A 17,914-nucleotide genomic window follows, 5' to 3' on the forward strand; every position below is an offset into this window, starting at 1 on the left:
CACCGCTGTCGGTTCTAATTGAGTCCCACTGGGCAACACATCTGATCTCACCAGGGTCACTGTCGAGCCTGTGTCCACCAGCGCAGTGCAGGGCACCCCTTCCACAGTGACAGGGACATAACAGGAATCCCCACCACCAGCACGGCCCACCGCGACGACAGGCTCCAAGCCTGTGCTGTCATCTTCTTCAGGAAGGAGTAGAGCCTGGCTCCCCCAGCTGTGCTGTCGGGCTCCTTCCTCGGCTGTCTGTGTTGGTGGCAATACGGCTGTGGTTTGGTTGGTGGGTTTTTGGGCCTGGATCCGCATCTTCCCCTTTATGCGGGCCCCCCGTTTTTTTTTCCCTGGGACCGGCGTGCCTTGGGGCAGTCTCTGGCCAAATGTCCTGGCTGACCACACTCCCAGCAGACCCTGCTACTTGGCCTGCGTGTTGACTGCAGAGTCACAGCCCTTATCAGTTCAGTCATTTCGGCAACCCATGCAGGCTTCTCCTCCTCTCTGCAGCTCCTCACAGCCGGTAGTAACGGCCCTCCGCTGCTCCTAGCAGCTACACTCCACACATTCTCTCTCTCCACAGCCATCTCCAAAGCCGCCTGCAAGGACTGTGGATGCTGCAGCTGTACCTCGACCCTCAAGTCCGCAGGGAGGAGGGCCCTGATGAATTGATCCCGTGCCAGCTCACTCTGCACTCCGGGTGGCATGTGTGCATACGCCCGCCGCGTCAGGCTTTCCACGTCGTTAGCCAACGCCCGCAGCGTCTCCCCAGACTTCCTACAGCGGTTATTTATTTCATTCCGGAGCAGCTCTGGCGGGAAACACTGTCCAAACCGCCTCTTCAAAGCCCCCCGCTAACGCTTCATAGCTGTGTCGGTCCTCAGGGCTAAGTAGTAGCAGGCATGAAAGAGCCTCGTCTGTGAGGCACAGAGCTAACTGTAGCGCTTTAGTCTCTATTGACCACTCCCCGGCATGTGCTAGCAGTTCAAATTGGGCATGGAAAGCCTCCCAGTCTGACCTACCCGAGTATTTGGGTGTTTTCACGGACGCGGCGGCTGCTACTGTTTGCTGGGCGCCGCCATTGTTGTTTACATCCAGAATGTCAATGGCGCGAAATGCCGCTGAGGAAGGAGTCATCCCCGCGTCTCTAGCCATCCTCACCGCCGACTCTCTCAGGCGCTCTCTCGCCTCCCGTGCACTCTTGAACTCCCTACTCATGTCCTTCGACCACCCGCATGCTCCATCCTCCTCTCCGTCACTATTTTCTTGCTTCACTCCCATCCTGCCGAACTCATCCATCTCCGCTAGCTCACCGGCTAACTCCGTGACGCAGTTACGAGCTCCCGTCAGGATAGACGTCCTTCGTTCGAAAAAGTCACTTCTGACACCAATGTAACGTTCGACAAAGGGAGTCGGAAATAGGCTTCAAGTTCTTGGTGTTTAATAGCTCCTTTGTTCGCACACGGTCACAGGTTACATGTTACAGGTTGCAGGTTCATCAACACTCTGAGCTCTACTCCCTCACTCCCAGACACAAAACAGGGTCAACGTCACGACACCCCAGCCCTCCCCCCTCTGCTCCCCCAACCACAGGCCCGCACACCGACCAGCATTACTGTGCGGCTCCGTGATTGGCAGAGAGACGGGGGACGCTTGAGTGACACACCCAGCACCCTATGCAGGGTCGCTACATTATTGTAAAATTTAAAAAAAAAATATATATATTTAAGTGTGTGTATGGGGTGTGTGTGGGTGGGTGTGTGTGTGGGAAGTTCCCTCTTTGCATGAGATGCATGTTTACTTGCACAATAAAAATTAGGAAACATAGGAAACATTTGACTCCAACTGGAGCAGATTTATATAAAAGAATGTTAGCACTAACACAATAACACCACACTTTAGGTTAAAAAAAAAATTGGGTGATAAAAACTCTCAAAACTTTATAAAAACCAACCCTGAATGTTATGGTATTATTCCAGTAAGTCATGCCATGCCCTGAAACAGTTCTTTTTGGGAGTGAAGCACAGAGGGACCTGACACTTCCTGCAGTACACAGGTGTCTTCACCCTTCTGCTGCCAGCATCAGAGCACTTCCTGCAGTACCTCCTGACCGTGGTGGCATCTTCCCCATAATGCTCGGGCATGCATGTCAGTGATGGTGTGGGGGTTGGTGGGCGGGGTGGTGCTGCTGCAGGGTCTCCAGAAAACTGTGATCCAGAAGCCATTTCATTATCGTCTTCCTCACTGTGAAAACAAATGTGGAAAAAACAAATTAATTCACTGGCTTGTACTTTCAAAAATGTAACTCAAATCAGAAATAATTTCTCTACAACAACAGTAATGTAAATTATGTGAGACGGGGGAACAGATTATATCAATATAATCTGTTCAATATTTAATATTAATATTCCGTCCGTCATATATTTATATATGTATGTGTATATTTTATATATATAGATATATATATTTATATTTGTATATATGTATATTTTATATATATATGTATGTGTATATTTTATATATATAGATATATATTTATATATGTATTTGTATATTTTATATATATATGTATGTGTATATTTTATATATATATATTTGTATATTTTATATATGTATTTGTATATATGTATATTTTATATATATATAATACCGTGTTAAATTCAACATATATATTTTCTACTGTCTTGTTTATTTCTAGTCTTTGAACAATAAACGGCATCCATTTTATCTGTTTGTTGTTGAGTGTGTGTGAAATAACATTAGATCACAAGATGGATGCCGTTGTGTTATTGTTGCGCGTGTGAAATTACTATAGACGAATACTCTAACACCAAATAAATAACTAAAAGATAAAAACAGATGAATACTCTTACACCAAATAAATAAGTAATAGATACAAACAGAGAGATTACATACCTTTCCGTTGATGGAACTTCATAATCGGAGTCATTACTGTCCCCTCGATGCGTGATAAGATCACTATCTTCCGACGGAGAGTCCTCAAATACCATTTCCAATGCCTCCTGGATGGACAATAAAGTCTTCTTTCTGGCTGCCATTGTTCAAATGAAGAAAGAAAACAAATCCTGTTGTTTCGCTGATAATCCTGCTGTCTCGCTGTGCCGCTGATCTGCCGTTCTCTGCGCTCCTCTCAGTGTGGTTCTGCTGCGTCAGAAATGTAGCAGGAGTGTGGGTAAACAGCATATACTGGCCTGATGTACACTTACGCAGGACCCTATCTCTGGAACCCATTGGTCGATTTGCGTGAGTTACACATTTTTTGAATCGTTAGAGCCAATAGAATCGAGTGGCAGTTGGAAAATACGTAAATACTTTACGGCGGGGGAGGGGGAGCTATGCGTAAACTGCATGTCCAGCAGCTGAAGCCACGGACTCCTAATCTTTGTACCTACTTTTCTGCCATGAATGAAAGGATTGATTATCAGGAACAATTCTAAAGTGACCTAGAGACATTGGATTAACCTTGAGCAGCGTTTTTATTCCGTTGAACACAACTTTTGAACACAAAAGAGCCAAGGTAAGACCTAATTATTGTCATGGATTTGAAAACTGATGTTGTTTATTTGCTATATTCTGGCTGCTAGCTCAGTGAGTTCTTGTCATCCAGTGATGATACTTATATCAAAATAAGCAGTGGAGTATCAGCTTTCAGATGATATGTAGTTTGTGCAGAACATATTATTATTAAAAATCGTTTTTGCTAGTTAGCTCCTGAAGTAACATTAGCCCGTTTTCTCTAAGGGCTAATGCTAACGCTTCTTGTGAGACTTGTGTTTTGTTTCGGTAAAAATGGCTCATATCATCAGTTAGCTGAGTTTTTTTCCCGTTAGAATGGTATAACACATTCATAGTTTTTGGAAATATATATTTAAAATATTAAGAAGTGTCGTGAAAAAAAAAAAGAGGACCCGCCGACGGGGTCGTTGGGGCTTAACAGGTTAAGTATCAGATTTCAGCTCTCTTCCTATTCATTTCCAATTAAATTTTTTTCTTTTAATTAGTGGCACAATTAATTCGTTTTTTTTCTATATGGAGAGCTTTTGATAGTTAACTTCATATTTTTCATTTCCTGAAACAATTATTTGTTCTCATATTAACAGTGTGGATCATTGAGACAGCCTGGTCTCCACAGGTCTTATCCCATTTTATCAGATCCACTGAGGGGGCATGAAGAAAGACCTGCGCCAGCTTCATGAAGAGAGACCTGCACCAGCTTCATGAAGAGAGACCTGCACCAGCTTCATGAAGAGAGACCTGCACCAGCTTCATGAAGAAATGAAGAGAGACCTGCACCAGCTTCATGAAGAGAGACCTGCACCAGCTTCATGAAGAGAGACCTGCACCAGCTTCATGAAGAGAGACCTGCACCAGCTTCATGAAGAGAGACCTGCACCAGCTTCATGAAGAGAGACCTGCACCAGCTTCATGAAGAGAGACCTGCACCAGCTTCATGAAGAGAGACCTGCGCCAGATTCATGAAGAGAGACTTGCACCAGCTTCATGAAGAGAGACCTGCACCAGCTTCATGAAGAGAGACCTGCACCAGATTCATGAAGAGAGACCTGCACCAGCTTCATGAAGAGAGACCTGCGCCAGATTCATGAAGAGAGACCTGCACCAGCTTCATGAAGAGAGACCTGCGCCAGCTTCATGAAGAGAGACCTGCACCAGCTTCATGAAGAGAGACCTGCACCAGCTTCATGAAGAGAGACCTGCACCAGCTTCATGAAGAGAGACCTGCGCCAGCTTCATGAAGAGAGACCTGCGCCAGCTTCATCCACGCTGGGTGCAGCTCTTATCACTGGCTCAGTGTCATTTCATTTGACCAAATGTCTTTACACATACATTTAACCTGAGCCTGTTTTTCAGGTCATTCCCAGAACAAATGACCATATCTTCCCTTCTAAAAGGGTTAAATTAATAATCTTTTTTCTCAAAGTAATGATAAACCTGTGAGTTGGATGTAGAAAAGTCAGAATCAATATTACGGTGGCCCTGAAGTGCAAGACACCACAGCATTTCAGAAAACACCACAGCATTTCAGAAAACACCACAGCATTTCAGAAAACACAACAGCATTTCAGAAAACACCACAGCATTTCAGAAAACACCACAGCATTTCACTAAACACTACAGCATTTCACTAAACACTACAGCATTTCACTAAACACTACAGCATTTCACAAAACACTACAGCATTTCACTAAACACTACAGCATTTCACTAAACACTACAGCATTTCACAAAACACTACAGCATTTCACTAAACACTACAGCATTTCACAAAACATTACAGCATTTCACTAAACACTACAGCATTTCACTAAACACTACAGCAGGGGTTTTCAAAGTGTGGGAAGGTGAGCCTCCCCTCAGAGAACATAAGAACAGCCGCGCCCCCCCCTCCCAATTATTATTGCTATTATTATTATTATCATTGTTGTTGTTGCTATAATGCAGGGGTATTCAATTGCATTTCAAAGAGGTCCAGTAAGATAAAATGAAGACTGTTTCTCTCCTCTTGTCTCGTCTCTGTGTGTGTGTTTGAATCTATCGTGCTGGCTCACTGACTGCACCGATTTGATTGGCTGAGTAGCGTCACCTCCTTAAAACATTAAACAATAACTTTTTTAAACCTTTTTATCTTTATGTTTTAAACATATTGTATACAACTCCCCCACTACTTGGACTATTCCTTGCACCCCTCTAGAATAAGCCCGAATGGTCTCAACCATATTGCATCAGTAATAACGTGCACTTTGTTGTTATCGTTATAACAAGATCGCAAGGACAGTGGTAGCGATCGGACAATTGAGTGTTGTTCAGTTTGTGTGTTGTGGAACATGCGTGTCCGTGCATGAAAATATACCACACACCCAATTACAATAGCATGTTCAATTCACTACCCTGGAAGTTAATAAAGTTGTTAAAGTTGGAACAGCCGGTGGACAGCCGTTCTTCCTCGCATGTCAGTCGCCTTCTTACAGAGGACAGGCAAATCTAGCTGCAGCACGACCCGTATATTTTCGCACGCCGTGTTCTCAACACATATTTTTAAAACATTTTTAACATTTTCAACATCGTGGATAAATCCTTATATGTTCCCGGCAACACACTGAACGTCAATTTTGCCTCCTTATTACACTCATCCCTACTTTAGTGGGAACAATGAGTCTGCGTCTTTGATGCACACAGGAATAAACGCAGATCATACTCGGCACTTGATTTTGATCAAAGTCCATGCGGAAAACCCGCACTCACACAGGTAGGTGGAGATGAAGGGAATGAGCACTGTTACAGCCTTTTTGGCGAGGTGGGGGAACTCGGTCTCCACAGACAGCCAAAAGTGGGCAAGTGTCACTTTTCTCATCTTTTCTCGTTATTTTTTTTCTCACGCTGCGCCTCCCCTGAAGCTCTCTGGCGCCCCCCAGGGGAGGCGCGCCTCACACTTTGAAAACCGCTGCACTACAGCATTTCACTAAACACTACAAAACACTACAGCATTTCACAAAACACTGCAGCATTTCAGAAAACACTGCAGCATTTCACAAAACACTACAGCATTTCACAAAACACTGCAGCATTTCACAAAACACTGCAGCATTTCACTAAACACTACAGCATTTCACTAAACACCACAGCATTTCAGAAAACACTGCAGCATTTCACAAAACACTACAGCATTTCACAAAACACTACAGCATTTCACAAAACACTGCAGCATTTCACTAAACACTACAGCATTTCACTAAACACTACAAAACACTACAGCATTTCAGAAAACACTGCAGCATTTCAGAAAACACTACAGCATTTCAGAAAACACTGCAGCATTTCAGAAAACACTACAGCATTTCAGAAAACACTACAGCATTTCACTAAACACTACAGCATTTCACTAAACACTACAGCATTTCACTAAACACCACAGCATTTCACTAAACACCACAGCATTTCAGAAAACACCGCAGCATTTCACAAAACACCGCAGCATTTCACAAAACACTACAGCATTTCACAAAACACTACAGCATTTCAGAAAACACTGCAGCATTTCAGAAAACACTGCAGCATTTCACAAAACACTACAGCATTTCAGAAAACACTGCAGCATTTCAGAAAACACCACAGCATTTCAGAAAACACTACAGCATTTCAGAAAACACTGCAGCATTTCACAAAACACTACAGCATTTCACTAAACACTACAGCATTTCAGAAAACACTGCCGCATTTCAGAAAACACCACAGCATTTCACTAAACACTACAGCATTTCAGAAAACACTGCAGCATTTCACAAAACACTGCAGCATTTCACAAAAAACTACAAAACACTACAGCATTTCACAAAACACTACAGCATTTCAGAAAACACTGCAGCATTTCAGAAAACGCTACAGCATTTCACTAAACACTACAGCATTTCAGAAAACACTGCAGCATTTCACAAAACACCACAGCATTTCAGAAAACACTGCAGCATTTCACTAAACACTACAGCATTTCACTAAACACTACAGCATTTCACTAAACACTACAGCATTTCACAAAACACTACAGCATTTCAGAAAACACTGCAGCATTTCACAAAACACTACAGCATTTCACTAAACACTACAGCATTTCAGAAAACACTGCAGCATTTCACAAAACACCACAGCATTTCACAAAACACCACAGCATTTCAGAAAACACTACAGCATTTCAGAAAACACTGCAGCATTTCACTAAACACTACAGCATTTCACTAAACACTACAGCATTTCAGAAAACACTACAGCATTTCACAAAACACTACAGCACTTCAGAAAACACCACAGCATTTCAGAAAACACTACAGCATTTCACAAAACACTACAGCATTTCAGAAAACACTGCAGCATTTCACAAAACACTACAAAACACTACAGCATTTCACAAAACACTACAGCATTTCAGAAAACACTACAGCATTTCACTAAACACTACAGCATTTCAGAAAACACTACAGCATTTCACTAAACACTACAGCATTTCACAAAACACTACAGCATTTCAGAAAACACCACAGCATTTCACAAAACACTACAGCATTTCAGAAAACACTACAGCATTTCACTAAACACTACAGCATTTCAGAAAACACCACAGCATTTCAGAAAACACCACAGCATTTCAGAAAACACTGCAGCATTTCACAAAACACTACAAAACACTACAGCATTTCAGAAAACACTACAGCATTTCACAAAACACCACAGCATTTCAGAAAACACTACAGCATTTCACAAAACACTACAGCATTTCAGAAAACACTACAGCATTTCACTAAACACTACAGCATTTCAGAAAACACCACAGCATTTCAGAAAACACCACAGCATTTCAGAAAACACTGCAGCATTTCACAAAACACTACAAAACACTACAGCATTTCAGAAAACACTACAGCATTTCACAAAACACCACAGCATTTCAGAAAACACTACAGCATTTCACTAAACACTACAGCATTTCAGAAAACACCACAGCATTTCAGAAAACACTACAGCATTTCACAAAACACTACAGCATTTCAGAAAACACTGCAGCATTTCACAAAACACTACAGCATTTCAGAAAACACCACAGCATTTCAGAAAACACTACAGCATTTCAGAAAACACTACAGCATTTCAGAAAACACTGCAGCATTTCACAAAACACTACAGCATTTCAGAAAACACTACAGCATTTCAGAAAACACTACAGCATTTCAGAAAACACTGCAGCATTTCACTAAACACTACAGCATTTCAGAAAACACTATAGCATTTCAGAAAACACCACAGCATTTCAGAAAACACTACAGCATTTCACTAAACACTACAGCATTTCACAAAACACTACAGCATTTCAGAAAACACTACAGCATTTCACAAAACACTACAGCATTTCAGAAAACACCACAGCATTTCAGAAAACACTACAGCATTTCACAAAACTACAGCATTTCAGAAAACACTGCAGCATTTCACAAAACACTACAAAACACTACAGCATTTCACAAAACACTACAGCATTTCAGAAAACACTACAGCATTTCACTAAACACTACAGCATTTCAAAAAACACTACAGCATTTCACTAAACACTACAGCATTTCACAAAACCCTACAGCATTTCAGAAAACACCACAGCATTTCACAAAACACTACAGCATTTCAGAAAACACTACAGCATTTCACTAAACACTACAGCATTTCAGAAAACACTACAGCATTTCACTAAACACTACAGCATTTCACTAAACACCACAGCATTTCAGAAAACACTACAGCATTTCACTAAACACTACAGCATTTCACTAAACACTACAGCATTTCACTAAACACTACAGCATTTCACTAAACACTACAGCATTTCAGAAAACACTACAGCATTTCACTAAACACTACAGCATTTCAGAAAACACTACAGCATTTCACTAAACACTACAGCATTTCAGAAAACACTGCAATATTTCACTAAACACTACAGCATTTCACTAAACACTACAGCATTTCACTAAACACTACAGCATTTCAGAAAACACTACAGCATTTCACAAAACACTACAGCATTTCAGAAAACACCACAGCATTTCAGAAAACACTACAGCATTTCACAAAACACTACAGCATTTCAGAAAACACTGCAGCATTTCACAAAACACTACAAAACACTACAGCATTTCACAAAACACTACAGCATTTCAGAAAACACTACAGCATTTCACTAAACACTACAGCATTTCAGAAAACACTACAGCATTTCACTAAACACTACAGCATTTCACAAAACACTACAGCATTTCACAAAACACCACAGCATTTCAGAAAACACTACAGCATTTCACTAAACACTACAGCATTTCAGAAAACACCACAGCATTTCAGAAAACACTACAGCATTTCACAAAACACTACAGCATTTCAGAAAACACTGCAGCATTTCACAAAACACTACAAAACACTACAGCATTTCACAAAACACTACAGCATTTCAGAAAACACTACAGCATTTCAGAAAACACGACAGCATTTCACTAAACACTACAGCATTTCACTAAACACAACAGCATTTCACTAAACACTACAGCATTTCACAAAACACTACAGCATTTCACTAAACACTACAGCATTTCAGAAAACACCACAGCATTTCAGAAAACACAACAGCATTTCACTAAACACTACAGCATTTCACAAAACACTACAGCATTTCACTAAACACTACAAAACACTACAGCATTTCACAAAACACTGCAGCATTTCAGAAAACACTGCAGCATTTCACAAAACACTACAGCATTTCACAAAACACTGCAGCATTTCACAAAACACTGCAGCATTTCACTAAACACTACAGCATTTCACTAAACACCACAGCATTTCAGAAAACACTGCAGCATTTCACAAAACACTACAGCATTTCACAAAACACTACAGCATTTCACAAAACACTGCAGCATTTCACTAAACACTACAGCATTTCACTAAACACTACAAAACACTACAGCATTTCAGAAAACACTGCAGCATTTCAGAAAACACTACAGCATTTCAGAAAACACTGCAGCATTTCAGAAAACACTACAGCATTTCAGAAAACACTACAGCATTTCACTAAACACTACAGCATTTCACTAAACACTACAGCATTTCACTAAACACCACAGCATTTCACTAAACACCACAGCATTTCAGAAAACACCGCAGCATTTCACAAAACACCGCAGCATTTCACAAAACACTACAGCATTTCACAAAACACTACAGCATTTCAGAAAACACTGCAGCATTTCAGAAAACACTGCAGCATTTCACAAAACACTACAGCATTTCAGAAAACACTGCAGCATTTCAGAAAACACCACAGCATTTCAGAAAACACTACAGCATTTCAGAAAACACTGCAGCATTTCACAAAACACTACAGCATTTCACTAAACACTACAGCATTTCAGAAAACACTGCCGCATTTCAGAAAACACCACAGCATTTCACTAAACACTACAGCATTTCAGAAAACACTGCAGCATTTCACAAAACACTGCAGCATTTCACAAAACACTACAAAACACTACAGCATTTCACAAAACACTACAGCATTTCAGAAAACACTGCAGCATTTCAGAAACGCTACAGCATTTCACTAAACACTACAGCATTTCAGAAAACACTGCAGCATTTCACAAAACACCACAGCATTTCAGAAAACACTGCAGCATTTCACTAAACACTACAGCATTTCACTAAACACTACAGCATTTCACTAAACACTACAGCATTTCACAAAACACTACAGCATTTCAGAAAACACTGCAGCATTTCACAAAACACTACAGCATTTCACTAAACACTACAGCATTTCAGAAAACACTGCAGCATTTCACAAAACACCACAGCATTTCACAAAACACCACAGCATTTCAGAAAACACTACAGCATTTCAGAAAACACTGCAGCATTTCACTAAACACTACAGCATTTCACTAAACACTACAGCATTTCAGAAAACACTACAGCATTTCACAAAACACTACAGCACTTCAGAAAACACCACAGCATTTCAGAAAACACTACAGCATTTCACAAAACACTACAGCATTTCAGAAAACACTGCAGCATTTCACAAAACACTACAAAACACTACAGCATTTCACAAAACACTACAGCATTTCAGAAAACACTACAGCATTTCACTAAACACTACAGCATTTCAGAAAACACTACAGCATTTCACTAAACACTACAGCATTTCACAAAACACTACAGCATTTCAGAAAACACCACAGCATTTCACAAAACACTACAGCATTTCAGAAAACACTACAGCATTTCACTAAACACTACAGCATTTCAGAAAACACCACAGCATTTCAGAAAACACCACAGCATTTCAGAAAACACTGCAGCATTTCACAAAACACTACAAAACACTACAGCATTTCAGAAAACACTACAGCATTTCACAAAACACCACAGCATTTCAGAAAACACTACAGCATTTCACTAAACACTACAGCATTTCAGAAAACACCACAGCATTTCAGAAAACACTACAGCATTTCACAAAACACTACAGCATTTCAGAAAACACTGCAGCATTTCACAAAACACTACAGCATTTCAGAAAACACCACAGCATTTCAGAAAACACTACAGCATTTCAGAAAACACTACAGCATTTCAGAAAACACTGCAGCATTTCACAAAACACTACAGCATTTCAGAAAACACTACAGCATTTCAGAAAACACTACAGCATTTCAGAAAACACTGCAGCATTTCACTAAACACTACAGCATTTCAGAAAACACTACAGCATTTCAGAAAACACCACAGCATTTCAGAAAACACTACAGCATTTCACTAAACACTACAGCATTTCAGAAAACACTACAGCATTTCACAAAACACTACAGCATTTCAGAAAACACCACAGCATTTCAGAAAACACTACAGCATTTCACAAAACACTACAGCATTTCAGAAAACACTGCAGCATTTCACAAAACACTACAAAACACTACAGCATTTCACAAAACACTACAGCATTTCAGAAAACACTACAGCATTTCACTAAACACTACAGCATTTCAAAAAACACTACAGCATTTCACTAAACACTACAGCATTTCACAAAACCCTACAGCATTTCAGAAAACACCACAGCATTTCACAAAACACTACAGCATTTCAGAAAACACTACAGCATTTCACTAAACACTACAGCATTTCAGAAAACACCACAGCATTTCAGAAAACACCACAGCATTTCAGAAAACACTGCAGCATTTCACAAAACACTACAAAACACTACAGCATTTCAGAAAACACTACAGCATTTCACAAAACACCACAGCATTTCAGAAAACACTACAGCATTTCACTAAACACTACAGCATTTCAGAAAACACCACAGCATTTCAGAAAACACTACAGCATTTCACAAAACACTACAGCATTTCAGAAAACACTGCAGCATTTCACAAAACACTACAGCATTTCAGAAAACACCACAGCATTTCAGAAAACACTACAGCATTTCAGAAAACACTACAGCATTTCAGAAAACACTGCAGCATTTCACAAAACACTACAGCATTTCAGAAAACACTACAGCATTTCAGAAAACACTACAGCATTTCAGAAAACACTGCAGCATTTCACTAAACACTACAGCATTTCAGAAAACACTACAGCATTTCAGAAAACACCACAGCATTTCAGAAAACACTACAGCATTTCAGAAAACACTACAGCATTTCACTAAACACTACAGCATTTCACTAAACACCACAGCATTTCAGAAAACACTACAGCATTTCACTAAACACTACAGCATTTCACTAAACACTACAGCATTTCACTAAACACTACAGCATTTCACTAAACACTACAGCATTTCAGAAAACACTACAGCATTTCACTAAACACTACAGCATTTCAGAAAACACTACAGCATTTCACTAAACACTACAGCATTTCAGAAAACACTGCAATATTTCACTAAACACTACAGCATTTCACTAAACACTACAGCATTTCACTAAACACTACAGCATTTCAGAAAACACTACAGCATTTCACAAAACACTACAGCATTTCAGAAAACACCACAGCATTTCAGAAAACACTACAGCATTTCACAAAACACTACAGCATTTCAGAAAACACTGCAGCATTTCACAAAACACTACAAAACACTACAGCATTTCACAAAACACTACAGCATTTCAGAAAACACTACAGCATTTCACTAAACACTACAGCATTTCAGAAAACACTACAGCATTTCACTAAACACTACAGCATTTCACAAAACACTACAGCATTTCACAAAACACCACAGCATTTCAGAAAACACTACAGCATTTCACTAAACACTACAGCATTTCAGAAAACACCACAGCATTTCAGAAAACACTACAGCATTTCACAAAACACTACAGCATTTCAGAAAACACTGCAGCATTTCACAAAACACTACAAAACACTACAGCATTTCACAAAACACTACAGCATTTCAGAAAACACTACAGCATTTCAGAAAACACGACAGCATTTCACTAAACACTACAGCATTTCACTAAACACAACAGCATTTCACTAAACACTACAGCATTTCACAAAACACTACAGCATTTCACTAAACACTACAGCATTTCAGAAAACACCACAGCATTTCAGAAAACACAACAGCATTTCACTAAACACTACAGCATTTCACAAAACACTACAGCATTTCACTAAACACTACAAAACACTACAGCATTTCACAAAACACTGCAGCATTTCAGAAAACACTGCAGCATTTCACAAAACACTACAGCATTTCACAAAACACTGCAGCATTTCACAAAACACTGCAGCATTTCACTAAACACTACAGCATTTCACTAAACACCACAGCATTTCAGAAAACACTGCAGCATTTCACAAAACACTACAGCATTTCACAAAACACTACAGCATTTCACAAAACACTGCAGCATTTCACTAAACACTACAGCATTTCACTAAACACTACAAAACACTACAGCATTTCAGAAAACACTGCAGCATTTCAGAAAACACTACAGCATTTCAGAAAACACTGCAGCATTTCAGAAAACACTACAGCATTTCAGAAAACACTACAGCATTTCACTAAACACTACAGCATTTCACTAAACACTACAGCATTTCACTAAACACCACAGCATTTCACTAAACACCACAGCATTTCAGAAAACACCGCAGCATTTCACAAAACACCGCAGCATTTCACAAAACACTACAGCATTTCACAAAACACTACAGCATTTCAGAAAACACTGCAGCATTTCAGAAAACACTGCAGCATTTCACAAAACACTACAGCATTTCAGAAAACACTGCAGCATTTCAGAAAACACCACAGCATTTCAGAAAACACTACAGCATTTCAGAAAACACTGCAGCATTTCACAAAACACTACAGCATTTCACTAAACACTACAGCATTTCAGAAAACACTGCCGCATTTCAGAAAACACCACAGCATTTCACTAAACACTACAGCATTTCAGAAAACACTGCAGCATTTCACAAAACACTGCAGCATTTCACAAAACACTACAAAACACTACAGCATTTCACAAAACACTACAGCATTTCAGAAAACACTGCAGCATTTCAGAAAACGCTACAGCATTTCACTAAACACTACAGCATTTCACTAAACACTACAGCATTTCAGAAAACACTGCAGCATTTCACAAAACACCACAGCATTTCAGAAAACACTGCAGCATTTCACTAAACACTACAGCATTTCACTAAACACTACAGCATTTCACTAAACACTACAGCATTTCACAAAACACTACAGCATTTCAGAAAACACTGCAGCATTTCACAAAACACTACAGCATTTCACTAAACACTACAGCATTTCAGAAAACACTGCAGCATTTCACAAAACACCACAGCATTTCACAAAACACCACAGCATTTCAGAAAACACTACAGCATTTCAGAAAACACTGCAGCATTTCACTAAACACTACAGCATTTCACTAAACACTACAGCATTTCAGAAAACACTACAGCATTTCACAAAACACTACAGCACTTCAGAAAACACCACAGCATTTCAGAAAACACTACAGCATTTCACAAAACACTACAGCATTTCAGAAAACACTGCAGCATTTCACAAAACACTGCAAAACACTACAGCATTTCACAAAACACTACAGCATTTCAGAAAACACTACAGCATTTCACTAAACACTACAGCATTTCAGAAAACACTACAGCATTTCACTAAACACTACAGCATTTCACAAAACACTACAGCATTTCAGAAAACACCACAGCATTTCACAAAACACTACAGCATTTCAGAAAACACTACAGCATTTCACTAAACACTACAGCATTTCAGAAAACACCACAGCATTTCAGAAAACACCACAGCATTTCAGAAAACACTGCAGCATTTCACAAAACACTACAAAACACTACAGCATTTCAGAAAACACTACAGCATTTCACAAAACACCACAGCATTTCAGAAAACACTACAGCATTTCACTAAACACTACAGCATTTCAGAAAACACCACAGCATTTCAGAAAACACTGCAGCATTTCACAAAACACTACAGCATTTCAGAAAACACCACAGCATTTCAGAAAACACTACAGCATTTCAGAAAACACTACAGCATTTCAGAAAACACTACAGCATTTCAGAAAACACTGCAGCATTTCACTAAACACTACAGCATTTCAGAAAACACTACAGCATTTCAGAAAACACCACAGCATTTCAGAAAACACTACAGCATTTCAGAAAACACTACAGCATTTCACTAAACACTACAGTATTTCACTAAACACCACAGCATTTCAGAAAACACTACAGCATTTCACTAAACACTACAGCATTTCACTAAACACTACAGCATTTCACTAAACACTACAGCATTTCACTAAACACTACAGCATTTCAGAAAACACTACAGCATTTCACAAAACACTACAGCATTTCAGAAAACACCACAGCATTTCAGAAAACACTACAGCATTTCACAAAACACTACAGCATTTCAGAAAACACTGCAGCATTTCACAAAACACTACAAAACACTACAGCATTTCACAAAACACTACAGCATTTCAGAAAACACTACAGCATTTCACTAAACACTACAGCATTTCAGAAAACACTACAGCATTTCACTAAACACTACAGCATTTCACAAAACACTACAGCATTTCACAAAACACCACAGCATTTCAGAAAACACTACAGCATTTCACTAAACACTACAGCATTTCAGAAAACACCACAGCATTTCAGAAAACACTACAGCATTTCACAAAACACTACAGCATTTCAGAAAACACTGCAGCATTTCACAAAACACTACAAAACACTACAGCATTTCACAAAACACTACAGCATTTCAGAAAACACTACAGCATTTCAGAAAACACGACAGCATTTCACTAAACACTACAGCATTTCACTAAACACAACAGCATTTCACTAAACACTACAGCATTTCACAAAACACTACAGCATTTCACTAAACACTACAGCATTTCAGAAAACACCACAGCATTTCAGAAAACACAACAGCATTTCACTAAACACTACAGCATTTCACAAAACACTACAGCATTTCACTAAACACTACAGCATTTCAGAAAACACAACAGCATTTCACAAAACACTACAGCATTTCACTAAACACTACAGCATTTCACTAAACACTACAGCATTTCACTAAACACTACAGCATTTCACTAAACACTGCAGCATTTCAGAAAACACTACAGCATTTCAGAAAACACAACAGCATTTCAGAAAACACTACAGCATTTCACTAAACACTACAGCAGTTTCACTAAACCCTACAGCATTTCACTAAACACTACAGCATTTCACTAAACACTACAGCATTTCACTAAACCCTACAGCATTTCACTAAACACCACAGCATTTCACTAAACACTACAGCATTTCACTAAACACTACAGCATTTCAGAAAACACCACAGCATTTCACTAAACACTACAGCATTTCACTAAACACTACAGCATTTCACTAAACACTACAGCATTTCACTAAACACTACAGCATTTCACTAAACACTACAGCATTTCAGAAAACACCACAGCATTTCAGAAAACACTACAGCATTTCACTAAACACTACAGCATTTCAGAAAACACCACAGCATTTCAGAAAACACTACAGCATTTCACAAAACACTACAGCATTTCAGAAAACACTGCAGCATTTCACAAAACACTACAGCATTTCAGAAAACACTGCAGCATTTCACTAAACACTACAGCATTTCACTAAACACTACAGCATTTCACTAAACACTACAGCATTTTAGAAAACACCACAGCAT

The sequence above is a fragment of the Trematomus bernacchii genome, unplaced genomic scaffold (genome assembly GCF_902827165.1).
Source record: "Trematomus bernacchii unplaced genomic scaffold, fTreBer1.1, whole genome shotgun sequence".
Lineage (NCBI taxonomy): Eukaryota > Metazoa > Chordata > Actinopteri > Perciformes > Nototheniidae > Trematomus > Trematomus bernacchii.